The sequence below is a fragment of the Scyliorhinus torazame genome, chromosome 14, assembly GCF_047496885.1.
Source record: "Scyliorhinus torazame isolate Kashiwa2021f chromosome 14, sScyTor2.1, whole genome shotgun sequence".
Taxonomy (NCBI): domain Eukaryota; kingdom Metazoa; phylum Chordata; class Chondrichthyes; order Carcharhiniformes; family Scyliorhinidae; genus Scyliorhinus; species Scyliorhinus torazame.
The window spans coordinates 189,539,813-189,561,472 of NC_092720.1; the positions used below are offsets into that span (position 1 = coordinate 189,539,813).

Below are 21,660 nucleotides of genomic sequence, written 5' to 3' on the forward strand. Positions count from 1 at the left end.
ACAATTGCTTCACAGCTCCAGGGTCCCAGGTTCGATTCCGGCTTGGGTCACTGTCTGTGCGGAGTCTGCACATCCTCCCCGTGTGTGCGTGGGTTTCCTCCGGGTGCTCCGGTTTCCTCCCACAGTCCAAAGATGTGCAGGTTAGGTGGATTGGCCGTGATAAATTGCCCTTAGTGTCCAAAATTGCCCTTAGTGTTGGGTGGGGTTACTGGGTTATGGGGATAGGGTGGAGGTGTTGACCTTGGGTAGGGTGCTCTTTCCAAGAGCCGGTGCAGACTCAATGGGCCGAATGTCCTCCTTTTGCACTGTAAATTCTATGATAATCTATGTTCGACGGTGGTGGAGGGTTTGAGTGTTTGTGGAAGGGGTGCCAATCAAGCGGGGCTGCTTTGTCCTGGATGGTGTCGGGCTACTTGAATGTTGTCGGAGCTGCACTCATCCAGGCAAGTGGGGGGTATTCTATTACACACATTGGGCTTTGCAGCCTCTGATAGCCACAGTTGCTCCTCTGGGTGTGGGGGAGGGGAGGGGAGGGGTTGGAATTTGTGGGGAGTGAGGGGATGGAGGGGTGGGGGTGCCGGGGGTGAGGGGTCGGACGGGTCGAGGTGACAGGAGAATGTGTCTTGAAGGTTTTGTTGCGACGGTGTCGTGTGATCCCGCCTTGTGGCCACCGGGTGGTGCTGCCGCTCCATGCTCTCTTTCTGTTGGTTGGTGCCGGGGACTGGTGGGAGGGCGAGGGGGGCGGGGGAAGGACCCGCGGCCCGTCAGAGTCCTGTGAGACATTTTGCTGACCGACATCCACACGCAGAGTTGGTCAATTCCGCTTTTTTTTTCCTACCTGTATTACTAAAGTACGTGAGCGAGGGCGAGCGAAGTGAGGTGCGTGCTGATCAGAGCAGCACGGTTCGATTGGCACACCCTGCACATGTAAGGTACGCAAGCACAGTCCACAAAGTTACCCCAGCTTTTCACAGTAACTTCATTGCAGCCGACTTGTGACAATAAGCGATTTTCATTTCATTTTCAAATCACCAAGTTTAACAATAACAGTGGGACCTGTGGACCGGGATTCCCCGTTGTGAATCCGCCGCCTTACCGCTGCGAGCCAGGACGGCCCGATCGCTGCAGCGAGAGCCGAGAATCCCGCTGCCGTGAACAGTCGGAGAATCCCAGCCATGGAAACTGGAGCACGAATTAAACAGCTCTCGCTCACAGGTCACCCTCCTGCAGACTGCAGCAGCCCACCCAAAGCCGGCACCTGCTCAGAACCCTCAAACGGGCGCCCGTAACAATGACACAGGAGAAAGGCCGAGAAGAACACTCAGAATGACACCCTGTGACACATTATTTTTGTTTTCACCATTTGAAATCGGTGACAGTCCTATTAATATATAATATTAATATATTATAATAATATAGGCAGGGTGTAGAAGCCAGGTATTTCGAATACAACTAGTATAGGTAAAAGATAGCTGTTTTAGTACTCATTATAAAAATGAGAATTTCAGCACACATAAATTCAGGACTGCAATATGATACATGAAACAGCATAAAATTCCATTATCGATTATAACAGCACAGTTGCAAGACAATTTGACACTGCTTGTGCGAATTGTCAAGGCCAAGAACTGAGTTCCATGGCAACTCGGTGGCAAGAGTCCAATGCAGTTTGTAAGAGCATTGAATCATATATATTTTACTCAATCTTTCTCGATATGAAGTCTCAATTGTTACATTAGCCAAGCCAGCTTACAACCAGTCTATTGCTGGTAAAGATTAGCAGAATATCACATTCCATAACATGCAGACATGAAACAATTAAAAAGCTGATGTTGCACATTGAAGATGGACGGCTTGCCATCAAATCAAATGTGTTTGAGTCTACCCCAAACCAATTGGGATTATATTGGGGTGTGATTAGATGACTTAAGACAGATATGAAAGTGTATAACTGAAAAGTTTCCGCCCGCCATTTTTAGTGTATTGTCTTTGGGGGGGGGGGGTTGTGCGAAGATGTCTTTGTGTTGTCTTTCTGTTAGTTTAGTTAGTTTTGTCCTTAATAGTCTTTCTGTTAGTTTAAGAGATGTCTTTTGGGGGTTCTGTCAGTCTAACAGTCTGTGTCAGTGCTGTTAGTCCACTTTTGACTTTGAGCTTGAGTTTAGCTGAAGATTAGCTTTCTCTCTCTCTTCATGTTTCATTGCCAGACTTTGACCTTTTAAAAGTTACTTTCGAGCTGTCTGCCTAAGCAAAAAAAGATAATGTTTGTAATTCTCTGAAAGCTTCGAATTGTCTACGAATTGCCTTTTCAATGACTTTCAAATTGTAATCAAGCAACTACAAATAAAACAATTCTTTTTGGCACCGGAGAAGTTTATACTGCTAATTTCTGCTGAGTTCCAGTATTCGCAAAGTGCTACTGATAACCGAATAGCAGAGATGATATAAATTCCTTCAACTTTAACAGTCGAATAATACAAGGAATCGAACAACTTGGCAAAGTCCAGAAATAGTACAAATCTTACAACTTGTCGTATTGCGCCAGGACTTGATTCATCAACTAAGCTTCCCCCAAACTTGGCGTAGTTCGACAGGTTAAGAGCCCATCAATTACAGATTCCTACACAGGGGCTGTTTGTCACAGGGCTAAATCGCTGGCTTTGAAAGCAGACCAAGGCAGGCCAGCAGCGCGGGTTCAATTCCCGTACCAGCCTCCCCGAACAGGCACCGGAATGTGGCGACTAGGGGCTTTTCACAGTAACTTCATTTGAAGCCTACTTGTGACAATAAGCGATTTTCATTCATATGAATGATTGAGCATTTTCTATAATTTGCGATGATGAGATATTCATGGAATCACTACAGTGCAGAAGGAGGCCATTCAGCCCATCGAGTGTAGACTGATCCTCTGAAGGATCACTCCACCTAGGCCCACTCCCCCGCCCCATCCCTGTAACCTCACCTCACCTTTTGGACAAGGGGCAATTTAGCATGGTCAACCCATCCAACCTGCACATCTTTAGACTGTGGGAGGAAACCGGAGCACCCGGAGTAAACCCACGCACACACGGGGAGAAAGTGCAGACTCCGCACAGTCCCCCAAAACCAGACTCGAACCCGGTTCCAGGGGCTCTGAGGCTGCAGTGCTAACCACTGTGCCACCGTGTATTAAATGTATTTAATCGTATTCACGGGGCCATGGTTAGTCCAGAAGCCCAATGTCAATTTGCTCCTCACTGAGGTGACGGAGGGCCACTCATGCGGTCCAGGCACCGGCCTGGCAGAGAAGGTGGCCCCAGGTGGGAGAAAATGGTTCCAGTGAGTAAGCAGAGGACACGGGGAAAGAGGCAGTGGAGGCAGGAGCGAGTCCGTTTCATTTGAAACACAGCGCGTTGCGACCAGGAGCCGCTGCCTGCGCGGCCGATGGCAGCAGAGCCACCAATGACTTTCCAAAGAGAATTGGGTCAGAAAAACACAATTACAGGGATAGCGTGGGGAGGGAGAAGAGCAAGAAGGCAGTGAGCTTAATTGGATAGCAGTGACAGAGTGGGCCGAATGGCCTCCTCATGCATTTTGCCATTCTCCCAATGAGAAGGTGGGGAATGCAGAATATCACCATTCAGGGGTGACAGAAGGAACACGCACACACGCACAGACATGCACACACAGACAAGCACGCACCTGTGTTCACACACAATCATTCATTCACACACAGGCAAACACACACACACACGGAGGCACACACGCACACATTCACTCACGCACACGGAGGCACACACATGCACACGGAGGCACACACACGCACACGGAGGCACACTCATGCACACGGAGGCACACATGCACACACACGGAGGCACACACGCACACATTCACTCACACACGCACACAGATGCACACACACGCACACGGAGGCACACACACGCACACGGAGGCACACACACGCACACGGAGGCACACACACGCACACGGAGGCACACACACGCACATGGAGGCACACACACGCACATTCACTCACACATACACACGCACACAGAGGCACACACACGCACACGAAGGCACACACATGCACACGGAGGCACACACGCACATTCACTCACACACACACACACGTACACAGAGGCACACACACGCACACGGAGGCACACACACACACGGAGGCACGCACGCACACATTCAATCACACACAGACACGCACACAGAGGCACACACATGCGCACGGAGTCACACACACAGAGACACAAACACACACACAACACACACATACGAAGGCACATGCACACACAGACATGCACACACAGACAAACATGCATATGTGTTCATCACATTCATTCACTCACACACAGGCAAACACACATTCACTTGCACACAAACACAGAGGCACACACACGCACACGGAGGCGCACACGGAGGCACACACACACAGACACAAACACACACACACATGTGGAGGCACACGCACACGCAACATAAATATAATATAATAAGTCTGCAACTCTGGTCCCACAAAAGGGTTACCGAGGTGGTGGGTGGTTAACTGAGGAATTTCCAGTGCTGGGGTTTTGTTGCTGGTTGGGTGGAGGGTGTTGAGAGGTTTGCAGTGAAGGTGGCAGAAGCTGGAGATCAGCCACATCGGGGTCCGAGTGACAGGAACAGGCTGGAGGGGAAGAGCAGCCGGCTCTGACTGCGCTCCGGAGGAGTGAGTGCGAGGGTGAGTTAGAGTGAGGGACGAGGAGGGGGAGTGAGTGCCAGGGTGAGTTAGAGTGAGGGACGAGGAGGGGGAGTGAGTGCGAGGGTGAGTTAGAGTGAGGGACGAGGAGGGGGAGTGAGTGCGAGGGTGAGTTAGAGTGAGGGACGAGGAGGGGAGTGAGTGCGAGGGTGAGTTAGAGTGAGGGACGAGGAGGGGAGTGAGTGCGAGGGTGAGTTAGAGTGAGGGACGAGGAGGGGAGTGAGTGCGAGGGTGAGTTAGAGTGAGGGACGAGGAGGGGAGTGAGTGCGAGGGTGAGTTAGAGTGAGGGACGAGGAGGGGAGTGAGTGCGAGGGTGAGTTAGAGTGAGGGACGAGGAGGGGAGTGAGTGCGAGGGTGAGTTAGAGTGAGGGACGAGGAGGGGAGTGAGTGCGAGGGTGAGTTAGAGTGAGGGACGAGGAGGGGGAGTGAGTGCGAGGGGGAGTTAGAGTGAGGGACGAGGAGGGGAGTGAGTGCGAGGGTGAGTTAGAGTGAGGGACAAGGAGGGGAGTGAGTGCGAGGGTGAGTTAGAGTGAGGGACGAGGAGGGGGAGTGAGTGCGAGGGTGAGTTAGAGTGAGGGACGAGGAGGGGGAGTGAGTGCGAGGGGGAGTTAGAGTGAGGGACGAGGAGGGGAGTGAGTGCGAGGGTGAGTTAGAGTGAGGGACAAGGAGGGGAGTGAGTGCGAGGGTGAGTTAGAGTGAGCGACGAGGAGGGGGAGTGAGTGCGAGGGTGAGTTAGAGTGAGCGACGAGGAGGGGGAGTGAGTGCGAGGGTGAGTTAGAGTGAGGGACAAGGAGGGGAGTGAGTGCGAGGGTGAGTTAGAGTGAGGGACGAGGAGGGGGAGTGAGTGCGAGGGTGAGTTAGAGTGAGGGACGAGGAGGGGGAGTGAGTGCGAGGGGGAGTTAGAGTGAGGGACGAGGAGGGGAGTGAGTGCGAGGGTGAGTTAGAGTGAGGGACGAGGAGGGGAGTGAGTGCGAGGGTGAGTTAGAGTGAGGGACAAGGAGGGGAGTGAGTGCGAGGGTGAGTTAGAGTGAGGGACGAGGAGGGGGAGTGAGTGCGAGGGTGAGTTAGAGTGAGGGACGAGGAGGGGGAGTGAGTGCGAGGGGGAGTTAGAGTGAGGGACGAGGAGGGGAGTGAGTGCGAGGGTGAGTTAGAGTGAGGGACAAGGAGGGGAGTGAGTGCGAGGGTGAGTTAGAGTAAGGGACGAGGAGGGGGAGTGAGTGCGAGGGTGAGTTAGAGTGAGGGACGAGGAGGGGAGTGAGTGCGAGGGTGAGTTAGAGTGAGGGACGAGGAGGGGAGTGAGTGCGAGGGTGAGTTAGAGTGAGGGACGAGGAGGGGAGTGAGTGCGAGGGTGAGTTAGAGTGAGGGACGAGGAGGGGAGTGAGTGCGAGGGTGAGTTAGAGTGAGGGACGAGGAGGTGAGTGAGTGTGAGGGTGAGTTAGAGTGAGGGACGAGGAGGGGAGTGAGTGCGAGGGTGAGTTAGAGTGAGGGACAAGGAGGGGAGTGAGTGCGAGGGTGAGTTAGAGTGAGGGACGAGGAGGGGAGTGAGTGCGAGGGTGAGTTAGAGTGAGGGACGAGGAGGGGAGTGAGTGAGAGGGTGAGTTAGAGTGAGGGACGAGGAGGGGAGTGAGTGCGAGGGTGAGTTAGGGTGAGGGACGAGGAGGGGAGTGAGTGCGAGGGTGAGTTAGAGTGAGGGACGAGGAGGGGAGTGAGTGCGAGGGTGAGTTAGAGTGAGGGACAAGGAGGGGAGTGAGTGCGAGGGTGAGTTAGAGTGAGGGTCGAGGAGGGGAGTGAGTGCGAGGGTGAGTTAGAGTGAGGGACGAGGAGGGGAGTGAGTGCGAGGGTGAGTTAGAGTGAGGGACGAGGAGGGGGAGTGAGTGCGAGGGTGAGTTAGAGTGAGGGACGAGGAGGGGAGTGAGTGTGAGGGTGAGTTAGAGTGAGGGACGAGGAGGGGAGTGAGTGCGAGGGTGGGTTAGAGTGAGGGACGAGGAGGGGAGTGAGTGTGAGGGTGAGTTAGAGTGAGGGAAGAGGAGGGGAGTGAGTGCGAGGGTGGGTTAGAGTGAGGGACGAGGAGGGGAGTGAGTGCGAGGGTGAGTTAGAGTGAGGGACGAGGAGGGGAGTGAGTGCGAGGGTGAGTTAGAGTGAGGGACGAGAAGGGGAGTGAGTGCGAGGGTGAGTTAGAGTGAGGGACGAGGAGGGGAGTGAGTGCGAGGGTGAGTTAGAGTGAGGGACGAGGGAGTGAGTGAGTGCGAGGGTGAGTTAGAGTGAGGGACGAGGAGCATCTCCGGATAGGGTATCTATGCCTGTTGCCAGTTGGCGAGGGTCCGGGCAGGCGGCATGGCCAATATTTGCAGATGCTGTGAGCTGACCGTTCCTGATAGGGGGCGATTTGAGGATGACCTGTGACCTCCCGGCAGCAGCGGGGACCGGGCTGGCAGGGGAGAACGGGGCTCAGGGATGTCAGGTGACAGAGAAGGATGCTAACACGAAGCACACCACAAACTCTCGCTCCCACCCTGACCAGACCACTGCCTGTGTGAAGGGGAAACAGCATTGCACAAGCGGGTACTCACTGTGTGGGAAGCGGTTCACTGCCCTGTCCACTGGAAAAGAGAAAAGTACACATCACCCCTCAGTTAGAATCAGTTTAGAAAGATCAAACACCTCAACATCAATATCAAACTCTCTCTATCGCACTCTCTCCATCGCTCAGCCACACTCTGTCCATCTCTCTCAATCGCACTCGCTCCATCACTCTACCACACTCTGTCCATCTCTCCCAATCGCATCCTTTCCATCGCTCTACCACACTCTGTCCATCTCTCCCTATCGCATCCTTTCCATCGCTCTACCACACTCTGTCCATCTCTCCCTATCGCATCCTTTCCATCGCTCTACCACACTCTGTCCATCCATCCCTATCGCATCCTTTCCATCGCTCTACCACACTCTATCCATCTCTCCCCATCGCACTCTCTCCATCGCTCAGCCACACTCTGTCCATCTCTCCCTATTACACTCTCTCCAGCGCTTTACCACACTCTGTCCATCTCTCCCTATCAGACTCTGACCATCTCTCATAGGAGAAATCGATGGACATCCCTGGCACAAATTGGCACTGACTAGATGGCACTGTCTAGTTGGCGCTGTCGGGTTGGCACTGTCTGGATGGGGCTGTTTAGTTGGCACTGTCTGGTTGGCACCATCTGGATAGGGCTGCCTAGTTGGCACTGTCTGGTTGGCACTGTCTGGTTGGCACTGTCTAGGTGGCACTGTCTACTTGGCACCATCTGGTTGGCCCTGTCCGGTTGGCACTGTCTAGGTGGCACTGTCTGGTTAGCACTGTCTGGTTGGCACTGTCTGGTTGGCACTGTCTGGTTAGCACTGTCTGGTTGGCACTGTCTGGTTGGCACTGTCTAGTTGGCACTGTCTGGTTGGCACTGTCTGGTTGGCACTGTCTGGTTGGCACTGTCTGGTTGGCACCATCTGGTTGGCCCTGTCCGGTTGGCACTGTCTAGGTGGCACTGTTTAGGTGGCACTGTCTAGGTGGCACTGTCTGATTGGCACTGTCTGGTTGGCACTGTCTGGTTGGCACTGTCTAGGTGGCACTGTCTAGGTGGCACTGTCTAGGTGGCACTGTCTAGGTGGCACTGTCTAGGTGGCACTGATTGGCACTGTCTGGTTGGCACTGTCTGGTTGGCACTGTCTAGGTGGCACTGTCTAGGTGGCACTGTCTAGGTGGCACTGTCTGGTTGGCACTGTCTGGTTAGCACTGTCTGGTTGGCACTGTCTAGGTGGCACTGTCTAGGTGGCACTGTCTAGGTGGCACTGTCTAGGTGGCACTGTCTGGTTGGCATCGTCTGGTTGGCACCATCTGGTTGGCACCATCTGGTTGGCACCATCTGCTTGGCACCAACTGGTTGGGACCAACTGGTTGACACTGTCTAGTTTGCACTGTGTAGTTGGCCCTGTCTGGTTGGGACTGTCTAGGTGGCACTGTCTAGTTGGCCCTGTCTGGTTGGCACTGTCTAGGTGGCACTGTCTAGGTGGCACTGTCTAGGTGGCACTGTCTGGTTGGCACTGTCTAGGTGGCACTGTCTGGTTGGCACTGTCTGGTTGGCACTGTCTGGTTGGCACTGTCTGGTTGGCACTGTCTGGTTGGCACGGTCTTGGCACTGTCTGGTTGACACTGTGTAGTTGGCCCTGTCTGGTTGGCCCTGTCTGGTTGGCACGGTCTAGGTGGCACTGTCTGGTTGGCACTGTCTAGGTGGCACTGTCTAGGTGGCACTGTCTGGTTGGCACTGTCTAGGTGGCACTGTCTAGGTGGCACTGTCTGGTTGGCACTGTCTGGTTGGCACTGTCTGGTTGGCACTGTCTGGTTGGCACTGTCTAGGTGGCACTGTCTAGGTGGCACTGTCTGGTTGGCACTGTCTAGGTGGCACTGTCTAGGTGGCACTGTCTGGTTGGCCCTGTCCGGTTGGCACTGTCCGGTTGGCACTGTCTAGTTGGCACTGTCTGGTTGGCCCTGTCCGGGTGGCACTGTCTAGGTGGCACTGTCTAGTTGGCACTGTCTGGTTGGCACTGTCTGGTTGGCACTATCTAGGTGGCACTGTCTAGGTGGCACTGTCTAGTTGGCCCTGTCTGGTTGGCCCTGTCTAGGTGGCACTGTCTAGGTGGCACTGTCTGGTTGGCCCTGTCCGGTTGGCACTGTCCGGTTGGCACTGTCCGGTTGGCACTGTCTGGTTGGCACTGTCTGGTTGGCACTGTCTGGTTGGCACTGTCTGGTTGGCACTGTCTAGGTGGCACAGTCCAGGTGGCACTGTCTGGTTGGCGCTGTATAGGTGGCACTGTCTAGGTGGCACTGTCTAGGTGGCACTGTCTGGTTAGCACTGTCTGGTTAGCACTGTCTGGTTAGCACTGTCTAGTTGGCACTGTCTAGGTGGCACTGTCTAGGTGGCACTGTCTGGTTGGCACTGTCTAGGTGGCACTGTCTAGGTGGCACTGTCTGGTTGGCACTGTCTGGTTGGCACTGTATAGGTGGCACTGTCTAGGTGGCACTGTCTAGGTGGCACTATCTAGGTGGCACTGTCTAGGTGGCACTGTCTGGTTGGCACTGTCTGGTTGGCACTGTATAGGTGGCACTCTGGTTGGCACTGTCTGGTTGGCACTGTCTGGTTGGCACTGTCTGGTTGGCACTGTCTGGTTGGCACTGTCAAGTTGGCACTGTCAAGTTGGCACTGTCTGGTTGGCACTGTATAGGTGGCACTGTATAGGTGGCACTGTCTAGGTGGCACTGTCTGGTTGGCACTGTCTGGTTGGCACTGTCTAGGTGGCACTGTCTAGGTGGCACTGTCTGGTTGGCACTGTCTGGTTGGCACTGTCTGGTTGGCACTGTCTGGTTGGCACTGTCTAGGTGGCACTGTCTGGTTGGCACTGTCCGGTTGGCACTGTCTAGGTGGCACTTTCTGGTTGGCACTGTCTAGGTGGCACTGTCTGGTTGGCACTGTCTGGTTGGCACTGTCTGGTTGGCACTGTCTGGTTGGCATGTCTAGGTGGCACTGTCTAGGTGGCACTGTCTGGTTGGCACTGTCTGGTTGGCACTGTCTGGTTGGCACTGTCTGGTTGGCACTGTCTAGGTGGCACTGTCTGGTTGGCACTGTCTAGGTGGCACTGTCTAGGTGGCACTGTCTGGTTGGCACTGTCTGGTTGGCACTGTCTGGTTGGCACTGTCTAGGTGGCACTGTCTAGGTGGCACTGTCTAGGTGGCACTGTCTGGTTGGAACTGTCTGGTTGGCACCCTCTGGTTGGCCCTGTCCAGTTAGCACTGTCTAGGTGGCACTGTCTAGGTGGCACTGTCTAGGTGGCACTGTCTAGGTGGCACTGTCTAGGTGGCACTGTCTGGTTGGCACTGTCTGGTTAGCACTGTCTAGGTTGGAACTGTCTAGTTGGCACTGTCTAGTTGGCACCGTCTGGTCAGCACCATATGGTCGGCACCGTCTATGTGGCACCGTCTAGGTGGCACCGTCTGGTTGGCACTGTCTAGGTGGCACTGTCTGATTAGCACTGTCTGGTTGGCACTGTCTGGTTGGCACTGTCTGGTTAGCACTGTCTGGTTAGCACTGTCTAGTTGGCACTGTCTAGTTGGCACTGTCTAGTTGGCACTGTCTAGTTGGCACCGTCTGGTCAGCACCATATGGTCAGCACCGTCTAGGTGGCACTGTCTAGGTGGCACTGTCTAGTTGGCACTGTCTAGTTGGCACTGTCTAGTTGGCACTGTCTAGTTGGCACTGTCTAGGTGGCACTGTCTGGTTCGCACTGTCTGGTTGGCACTGTCTAGTTGGCACTGTCCGGTTGGCACTGTCTAGGTGGCACTGTCTAGGTGGCACTGTCTAGGTGGCACTGTCTAGGTGGCACTGTCCAGGTGGCACCGTCTGGTCAGCACCGTATGGTTGGCACTGTCTGGTTGGCACTGTCTAGGTGGCACTGTCTAGTTGGCACTGTCTAGTTGGCACTGTCCGGTTGGCACTGTCTAGTTGGCACTGTCTAGTTGGCACTGTCTAGGTGGCACTGTCTGGTTCGCACTGTCTGGTTGGCACTGTCTAGTTGGCACTGTCCGGTTGGTACTGTCTAGGTGGCACTGTCTAGGTGGCACCGTCTAGGTGGCACCGTCTAGGTGGCACTGTCTAGGTGGCACTGTCTAGGTGGCACCGTCTGGCCGGCACCATCTGGTTGGCACCGTCTGGTTGGCACTGTCTGGTTGGCACTGTCTGGTTGGCACTGTCTGGTTGGCACTGTCTAGGTGGCACTGTCTGGTTGGCACTGTCTGGTTGGCCCTGTCTGGTTGGCACGGTCTAGGTGGCAATGTCTGGTTGGCACTGTCTAGGTGGCACTGTCTAGGTGGCACTGTCTGGTTGGCACTGTCTAGGTGGCACTGTCTAGGTGGCACTGTCTGGTTGGCACTGTCTGGTTGGCACTGTCTGGTTGGCACTGTCTGGTTGGCACTGTCTAGGTGGCACCGTCTAGGTGGCACTGTCTAGGTGGCACCGTCTGGCCGGCACCATCTGGTTGGCACCGTCTGGTTGGCACTGTCTGGTTGGCACTGTCTGGTTGGCACTGTCTAGGTGGCACTGTCTGGTTGGCCCTGTCTGGTTGGCACGGTCTAGGTGGCACTGTCTGGTTGGCACTGTCTAGGTGGCACTGTCTAGGTGGCACTGTCTAGGTGGCACTGTCTGGTTGGCACTGTCTGGTTGGCACTGTCTGGTTGGCACTGTCTAGGTGGCACTGTCTAGGTGGCACTGTCTAGGTGGCACTGTCTAGTTGGCACTGTCTAGTTGGCACTGTCTGGTTGGCACTGTCTAGGTGGCACTGTCTAGGTGGCACTGTCTAGGTGGCACTGTCTAGTTGGCACTGTCTGGTTGGCCCTGTCTAGGTGGCACTGTCTAGGTGGCACTGTCTAGGTGGCACTGTCTGGTTGGCCCTGTCCGGTTGGCACTGTCTGGTTGGCACTGTCTAGTTGGCACTGTCTGGTTGGCCCTGTCCGGGTGGCACTGTCTAGGTGGCACTGTCTAGTTGGCACTGTCTAGGTGGCACTGTCTAGGTGGCACTGTCTAGGTGGCACTGTCTAGTTGGCCCTGTCTGGTTGGCCCTGTCTAGGTGGCACTGTCTAGGTGGCACTGTCTAGGTGGCACTGTCTAGTTGGCCCTGTCTGGTTGGCCCTGTCTAGGTGGCACTGTCTAGGTGGCACTGTCTAGGTGGCACTGTCTGGTTGGCCCTGTCCGGTTGGCACTGTCCGGTTGGCACTGTCCGGTTGGCACTGTCCGGTTGGCACTGTCCGGTTGGCACTGTCTGGTTGGCACTGTCTAGGTGGCACTGTCTAGGTGGCACTGTCTGGTTGGCACTGTCTGGTTGGCACTGTCTAGGTGGCACTGTCTAGGTGGCACTGTCTAGGTGGCACTGTCTGGTTAGCACTGTCTGGTTAGCACTGTCTAGTTGGCACTGCCTAGTTGGCACTGTCTGGTTGGCACTGTATAGGTGGCACTGTATAGGTGGCACTGTCTAGGTGGCACTGTCTAGGTGGCACTGTCTGGTTGGCACTGTCTGGTTGGCACTGTCTGGTTGGCACTGTATAGGTGGCACTCTGGTTGGCACTGTCTGGTTGGCACTGTCTGGTTGGCACTGTCTGGTTGGCACTGTCAAGTTGGCACTGTCTGGTTGGCACTGTCTGGTTGGCACTGTCTAGGTGGCACTGTCTGGTTGGCCCTGTCTGGTTGGCACGGTCTAGGTGGCACTGTCTAGGTGGCACTGTCTAGGTGGCACTGTCTAGGTGGCACTGTCTAGGTGGCACTGTCTGGTTGGCACTGTCTAGGTGGCACTGTCTGGTTGGCACTGTCTGGTTGGCACTGTCTGGTTGGCACTGTCTGGTTGGCACTGTCTAGGTGGCACTGTCTAGGTGGCACTGTCTAGGTGGCACTGTCTAGTTGGCACTGTCTAGTTGGCACTGTCTGGTTGGCACTGTCTAGGTGGCACTGTCTAGGTGGCACTGTCTAGGTGGCACTGTCTAGGTGGCACTGTCTAGGTGGCACTGTCTAGGTGGCACTGTCTAGTTGGCACTGTCTGGTTGGCCCTGTCTAGGTGGCACTGTCTAGGTGGCACTGTCTAGGTGGCACTGTCTGGTTGGCCCTGTCCGGTTGGCACTGTCTAGTTGGCACTGTCTAGGTGGCACTGTCTAGGTGGCACTGTCTGGTTGGCCCTGTCCGGTTGGCACTGTCCGGTTGGCACTGTCCGGTTGGCACTGTCCGGTTGGCACTGTCTAGGTGGCACTGTCTAGGTGGCACTGTCTGGTTGGCACTGTATAGGTGGCACTGTCTAGGTGGCACTGTCTAGGTGGCACTGTCTGGTTAGCACTGTCTGGTTAGCACTGTCTAGTTGGCACTGCCTAGTTGGCACTGTCTGGTTGGCACTGTATAGGTGGCACTGTATAGGTGGCACTGTCTAGGTGGCACTGTCTAGGTGGCACTGTCTGGTTGGCACTGTCTGGTTGGCACTGTCTGGTTGGCACTGTATAGGTGGCACTCTGGTTGGCACTGTCTGGTTGGCACTGTCTGGTTGGCACTGTCAAGTTGGCACTGTCAAGTTGGCACTGTCTGGTTGGCACTGTATAGGTGGCACTGTCTGGTTGGCACTGTCTGGTTGGCACTGTCTGGTTGGCACTGTCTGGTTGGCACTGTCCGGTTGGCACTGTCCGGTTGGCACTGTCTAGGTGGCACTTTCTGGTTGGCACTGTCTAGGTGGCACTGTCTGGTTGGCACTGTCTGGTTGGCACTGTCTGGTTGGCACTGTCTGGTTGGCACTGTCTGGTTGGCACTGTCTGGTTGGCACTGTCTGGTTGGCACTGTCTAGGTGGCACTGTCTAGGTGGCACTGTCTAGGTGGCACTGTCTAGGTGGCACTGTCCGGTTGGCACTGTCCGGTTGGCACTGTCTGGTTGGCCCTGTCCAGTTAGCACTGTCTAGGTGGCACTGTCTAGGTGGCACTGTCTGGTTGGCACTGTCTGGTTAGCACTGTCTAGGTTGGAACTGTCTAGTTGGCACTGTCTAGTTGGCACCGTCTGGTCAGCACCATATGGTCGGCACCGTCTAGGTGGCACCGTCTAGGTGGCACCGTCTGGTTGGCACTGTCTAGGTGGCACTGTCTAGGTGGCACTGTCTGAATAGCACTGTCTGGTTGGCACTGTCTGGTTGGCACTGTCTGGTTAGCACTGTCTGGTTAGCACTGTCTGGTTGGCACTGTCTAGTTGGCACTGTCTAGTTGGCACTGTCTAGGTGGCACTGTCTAGGTGGCACTGTCTAGTTGGCACTGTCTAGTTGGCACCGTCTAGTTGGCACCGTCTGGTCAGCACCATATGGTCGGCACCGTCTAGGTGGCACTGTCTAGTTGGCACTGTCTAGTTGGCACTGTCTAGTTGGCACTGTCTAGGTGGCACTGTCTGGTTGGCACTGTCTGGTTGGCACTGTCTGGTTGGCACTTTCTAGTTGGCACTGTCCGGTTGGCACTGTCTAGGTGGCACTGTCTAGGTGGCACTGTCTAGGTGGCACTGTCTAGGTGGCACTGTCTAGGTGGCACTGTCCAGGTGGCACCGTCTGGTCGGCACCGTATGGTCTGCACCGTCTAGGTGGCACTGTCTGGTCGGCACCATATGGTTGGCACTGTCTAGGTGGCACTGTCTAGGTGGCACTGTCTAGGTGGCACTGTCTAGTGGGCACTGTCTAGGTGGCACCGTCTGGCCGGCACCGTCTGGTTGGCACCGTCTGGTTGGCACCGTCTGGTTGGCACTGTCTGGTTGGCACTGTCTGGTTGGCACTGTCTGGTTGGCACTGTCTAGGTGGCACTGTCTAGGTGGCACTGTCTAGTTGGCACTGTCTAGTTGGCACTGTCTAGTTGGCACTGTCTGGTTGGCACTGTCTGGTTGGCACTGTCTGGTTGGCACTGTCTGGTTGGCACTGTCTAGGTAGCACTGTCTGGTTGGCACTGTCTGGTTGGCACTGTCTGTTTGGCACTGTCTGGTTGGCGCCAACTGGTTGGCGCCAACTGGTTGGCACCATCTTAATTGGCACCATCTTAATTGGCACAGTCTTAATTGGCACCAACTGGTTGGGACCGTTTGGTTAGCACTGTCTTGGCACTGTCTGGTTGGCACTGTCTAGTTGGCACTGTCTAGTTGGCACTGTCTAGTTGGCCATGTCTGGTTGGCACTGTCTGGATGGGGCTGTCTAGTTGGCACTGTCTGGTTGGCACTGTCTAGGTGGCACTGTCTAGGTGGCACCGTCTGGTCAGCACCGTCTGGTCGGCACAGTCTGGATGGGGCTGTCTAGTTGGCACTGTCTGGTTGGCACTGTCTAGGTGGCACTGTCTGGTTGGCACTGTCTTGGCACTGTCTGGTTGGCACTGTCTGGTTGGCACTGTCTGGTTAGCACTGTCTGGTTAGCACTGTCTGGTTGGCACTGTCTGGTTGGCACTGTCTGGTTGGCACTGTCTGGTTGGCACCATCTGGTTGGCACCATCTGGTTGGGACCGTCTGGTTGACACTGCCTAGTTTGCACTGTGTAGTTGGCCCTGTCTGGTTGGCACTGTCTAGTTGGCACTGTCTAGTTGGCACTGTCTAGTTGGCGCGGTCTGGTTGGCCCTGTCTGGTTGGCCCTGTCTGGTTGGCCCTGTCTGGTTGGCCCGGTCTGGTTGGCCCGGTCTGGTTGGCCCGGTCTGGTTGGCCCGGTCTGGTTGGCCCGGTCTGGTTGGCCCGGTCTGGTTGGCCCGGTCTGGTTGGCCCGGTCAGGTTGGCACGGTCTGGTTGGCACGGTCTGGTTGGCACGGTCTGGGCGGCACGGTCTGGTTGGCACGGTCTGGTTGGCACGGTCTGGTTGGCACTCTCTCGTTGGCCCGGTCTGGTTGGCCCGGTCTGGTTGGCCCGGTCTGGTTGGCCCGGTCTGGTTGGCCCGGTCTGGTTGGCCCGGTCTGGTTGGCACGGTCTGGTTGGCCCGGTCTGGTTGGCCCGGTCTGGTTGGCCCGGTCTGGTTGGCCCGGTCTGGTTGGCACGGTCTGGTTGGCACGGTCTGGTTGGCACGGTCTGGTTGGCACGGTCTGGTTGGCACGGTCTGGTTGGCACGGTCTGGTTGGCACGGTCTGGTTGGGCTGTCTGGTTGGCACGGTCTGGTTGGCACGGTCTGGTTGGCACGGTCTGGTTGGCACGGTCTGGTTGGCACGGTCTGGTTGGCACGGTCTGGTTGGCACGGTCTGGTTGGGGCTGTCTAGTTGGGGCTGTCCGGTTGGCACTGTCCGTTGGCACTGTCTGGATGGGCTGCCTAGTTGGCCTGGCCCTGTCTGGTTGGCGCTGCATGGTTAGCGCTGGTCTCTACCTCTGTATCACAGTGTCCATCTCTCTTTCTCTATCTCCCTCGCTGTATCTCACTATCGATTTCTCTCTCTATCTCTAGTTGGGGCTACTCTCGTGGATCTATCTCTACCTTTCCTTCTATCATTGTCCATCTTTCTCTTTATCTCTCTCTATCCACATTCTGCTCTCCTCTCTCCCCCACTCCCTCTCCCCCACTCCCTCTCTCCTCTCCCCCCACTCCCTCTCTCTCTCACACCCCCACTCCCTCTCTCACTCTCACCCACACCCTCTCTCACCCACACCTCTCCCCCACCCACACACACACACCCCCCACTCCCTCTCACTCACTCCCCCCACTCCCCTCACACTCCCACTCCCCCTCTCACTCTCACACTCCCCCCCACTCCCTCTCACACACACTCTCCCCCACACCCTCTCACTCACACACACTCACCCCCACCCACACTCACTCTCCCCCACACCCACTCTCTCTCACCCCCACTCCCACTCACTCTCACCCCCACACCCTCTCTCTCACCCCCACCCTCTCACACTCTCCCCCACTCCCTCACTCCTCCCTCTCCCTCTCCCCCCACCCTCTCACTCTCACCCCCACTCCCTCACTCACACACTCCCCCACTCCCTCTCTCTCACTCCCACTCCCCCTCTCTCTCTCTCTCCCCCCCACTCCCTCTCTCTCTCTCTCTCTCCCCCCCACTCCCTCTCCTCTCTCACACTCTCCCCCACTCCCTCTCTCTCACTCCCCCACACCCTCACTCTCTCTCCCCCACCCCTCTCCTCTCTCCCCCACCCTCTCTCTCTCTCCCCACTCCCTCTCTCTCTCTCTCCCCCACTCCTCTCTCTCTCTCCCACTCCCCCTCTCTCTCTCTCTCTCCCCCCCACTCCCTCTCTCTCTCTCTCTCCCCCCCACTCCCTCTCTCTCTCTCTCTCTCCCCCACTCCCTCTCTCTCTCTCTCTCTCCCCCCACTCCCTCTCTCTCTCTCTCTCTCCCCCACTCCCTCTCTCTCTCTCCCCCACTCCCTCTCTCTCTCTCCCCCACTCCCTCTCTCTCTCTCCCCCACCCTCTCTCTCTCTCCCCCACTCCCTCTCTCTCTCTCTCCCCCACTCCCTCTCTCTCTCTCCCACTCCCCCTCTCTCTCTCTCTCTCCCCCCCACTCCCTCTCTCTCTCTCTCTCCCCCCCACTCCCTCTCTCTCTCTCTCTCTCCCCCACTCCCTCTCTCTCTCTCTCTCTCCCCCACTCCCTCTCTCTCTCTCTCTCTCCCCCACTCCCTCTCTCTCTCTCCCCCACTCCCTCTCTCTCTCTCCCCCACTCCCTCTCTTTCTCACACTCCCTCTCTCACACACTCCCCCTCTCTCACACACTCCCCCTCTCTCACACACTCCCCCTCTCTCACACACTCCCCCTCTCTCTCACACTCCCCCTCTCTCTCACACTCCCCTCTCTCTCACACTCCCCCTCTCTCTCACACTCCCCCTCTCTCTCACACTCCCCCTCTCTCTCACACTCCCCCTCTCTCTCACACTCCCCCTCTCTCTCACACTCCCCCTCTCTCTCTCACTCCTCTCTCTCACACTCCCTCTCTCTCACACTCCCTCTCTCTCACACTCCCTCTCTCTCACACTCCCTCTCTCTCACACTCCCTCTCTCTCACACTCCCTCTCTCTCACACTCCCTCTCTCTCACACTCCCTCTCTCTCACACTCCCTCTCTCTCACACTCCCTCTCTCTCACACTCCCTCTCTCTCACACTCCCTCTCTCTCACACTCCCTCTCTCTCACACTCCCTCTCTCTCACACCCTCTCTCTCACACTCCCTCTCTCTCACACTCCCTCTCTCTCACACTCCCTCTCTCTCACACTCCCTCTCTCTCACACTCCCTCTCTCTCACACTCCTCTCTCTCACACTCCCTCTCTCTCACACTCCCTCTCTCTCACACTCCCTCTCTCTCACACTCCCTCTCTCTCTTACCTTTACAGATGGGTTTGCTGGTGTTCCATTTCCCATATTTAGTACAGAATCTACTGGAGCTCCCGACCAGGATGAATCCGGGATTGCAATGATATTCCACTACCGTCCCCCTCCATGGGTACCCTGAACCTGTCCCGTTTCACCACATAGCCATTTTCCAGTTTCAGGGCCAGTCTCGAGCAGTTCCGCACTGCGAGGGGTGGGAGGCAGAGAGAACGTTAGCGAGACTCTGAGACCAGGGCATTCCGGTAAATACAGCAACATTGTTCAAGGGAATCCTCATGTTTTTAACTGGGTGAAGATTCTCTACCAAGTATCTCCGGAACCTCTCACTCTTCCTTCATCAAACAGTCCCAGAGGGGGAAAGGACAGTGTCTGACCCACTGTCCCACCCAGTCGCAGAGGGGAAAGGACAGTGTCTGACCCACTGTCCCACCCAGTCCCAGAGGGGGAAAGGACAGTGTCTGACCCGCTGTCCCATCCAATCCCAGAGGGGAAAAGGACAGTGTCTGACCCACTGACCCACCCAGTCCCAGAGGGGGAAAGGACAGTGTCTGACCCACTGTCCACCCAGTCCCAGAGGGGGAAAGGACAGTGTCTGACACACTGTCCCACCCAGTCCCAGAGGGGGAAAGGACTGTGTCTGACCCACTGTCCTGCCCAGTCCCAGAGAGGGGAAAGGACAGTGTCTGACCCACTGTCCCACCCAGTCCCAGAGGAGGAAAGGACAGTGTCTGACCCGCTGTCCCATCCAATCCCAGAGGGGGAAAGGACAGTGTCTGACCCACTATCCACCCAATCCCAGAGGGGAAAAGGACAGTGTCTGACCCACTGTCCCACCCAGTCCCAAAGGGGGATAGACAGTGTCTGACCCACTGTCCCACCCAGTCCCAGAGGGGAAAAGGACAGTGTCTGACCCACTGTCCCACCCAGTCCCAGAGGAGGAAAGGACAGTGTCTGACCCACTGTCCCACCCAGTCCCAGAGGGGGAAAAGGACAGTGTCTGACCCACTGTCCCACCCAGTCCCAGAGGGGGAAAGGACAGTGTCTGACCCACTGTCCCGCCCAGTCCCAGAGGGGGAAAAGACAGTGTCTGACCCACTGTCCCACCCCGTCCCAGAGGGGGAAAGGACAGTGTCCTTACCCACTGTCCCACCCAGTCCCAGAGGGGGAAAGGACAGTGTCTGACCCACTGCCCCCACCCAGTCCCAGAGGGGGAAAGGACAGTGTCTGGCCCACTGTCCCGCCCAGTCCCAGAGGGGGAAAAGACAGTGCCTGACCCACTGTCCACCCAGTCCCAGAGGGGGAAAGGACAGTGTCTGGCCCACTGTCCCGCCCAGTCCCAGAGGGGGAAAAGACAGTGCCTGACCCACTGTCCACCCAGTCCCAGAGGGGGAAAGGATAGTGTCTGGCCCACTGTCCCGCCCAGTCCCAGAGGGGGAAAAGACAGTGCCTGACCCACTGTCCCACCCAGTCCCAGAGGGGAAAAGGACAGTGTCTGACCCACTGCCCCACCCAGTCCCAGAGGGGGAAAGGACAGTGTCTGACCCACTGTCCCACCCAATCCCAGAGGGGAAAACGACAGTGTCTGACCCACTGTCCATCCAGTCCCAGAGGGGGAAAGGACAGTGTCTGACCCACTGTCCCACCCAGTCCCAGAGGGGGAAAAGACAGTACCTGACCCGCTGTCCCACCCAGTCCCAGAGGGGGAAAGGAGAGTGTCTGACCCACTGTCCCACCCGGTCCCAGAGGGGGAAAGGACAGTGTCTGACCCACTGTCCCACCCAGTCCCAGAGGGGGAAAGGACAGTGTCTGACCCACTGTCCCACCCGGTCCCAGAGGGGGAAAGGACAGTGTCTGACCCACTGTTCCACCCAGTCCCAGAGGGGGAAAGGACAGTGTCTGACCCACTGTCCCGCTCAGTCCCAGAGGGGGAAAGGACAGTGTCTGACCCGCTGTCCCGCCCAGTCCCAGAGGGGGAAAGGACAGTGTCTGACCCACTGTTCCACCCAGTCCCAGAGGGGGAAAGGACAGTGTCTGACCCACTGCCCCACCCAGTCCCAGAGGGGGAAAGGACAGTGTCTGACCCACTGCCCCACCCAGTCCCAGAGGGGGAAAGGACAGTGTCTGACCCACTGCCCCCACCCAGTCCCAGAGGGGGAAAGGACAGTGTCTGACCCACTGCCCCACCCAGTCCCAGAGGGGGAAAGGAGATTCTCTGACCCACTTGCCCTTCATCACTCACGGCAGCGGCTGCGCTTGTCCATATCGGTCCACATGCCGTTGCCCAGACACTTGCGGACTCTCGGGCCCTCCAGCTCGCGATTGACTCTGCAGACAAACTCAATCTCGTAGGCCACGGGCAGAATCTCGATGGAGTAGATCTGCTCCTGGGTCAGCCCTGGGTAGCGGATCCCACCGTCCGGTGGAGGCCTGATCTTCCGGCATCCTGGAAAAATACAAAAACAACCCCACAGGGACTGTCACCCCTGGAGCTGGAGGGTGGCGTACTCCCGCCCTCGGAAGGAACTGAAGCACCTCGCCCAGCACAAGCTCCTCCCGTGCGCCCTCCACCATCTGTCCACCATTCCCCTCCCCCCACCCGCCTCTCAACACTCCCCCCCCCCCCCCCCCCTTCGAGCGCGGCAGCTAACTGGAGGAGGCCATTCAGCCCATCGAGTCCTGTTGTCAAATAAATCATGGCTCTTCTGGAGCTCAACTCCGTTAATATACTCGGGAAGTCAATGTTGCGGTGGTATTGTGGCTGGACCAGTGACCCAGGGCCACGCTCCGGGGACCCGGCTTCCACTCGTATCGTGGTAGATGGTGAAATTTGAATTGAACTTTATTGAAAGTCTAACGATAACCATGATTGTCATTAAAAAAAAAACACATCCAGTTCACTAATGTCCTCTTTCGGGGAGGAAATCTGCCGTCCTTACCCGGTCTGGCCAACATGTGACTCCAGATCCCACAGCAATGTGGTTGACTATTAAATGCCGCTCTGAAATGGCCGAGCAAACTGCTCGAGTTGAAGGACAGTTAGGGACGGGGCCAACAA

The 21,660-nt window shown here is 56.5% G+C and overlaps 1 long non-coding RNA gene across 1 annotated transcript; it reads right to left on the bottom strand.

The window, feature by feature from the left end:
- Nucleotides 1-1,237: 1,237 nt before the first annotated feature.
- LOC140390301 (uncharacterized) lies at nt 1,238-21,044 on the bottom strand. The gene is made up of 4 exons (XR_011934605.1): nt 20,845-21,044; nt 18,600-18,789; nt 7,294-7,323; nt 1,238-2,241 (listed from the first exon to the last, which is right to left on the bottom strand). It is a non-coding gene; the product is annotated as an uncharacterized lncRNA (long non-coding RNA).
- Nucleotides 21,045-21,660: the final 616 nt, after the last annotated feature.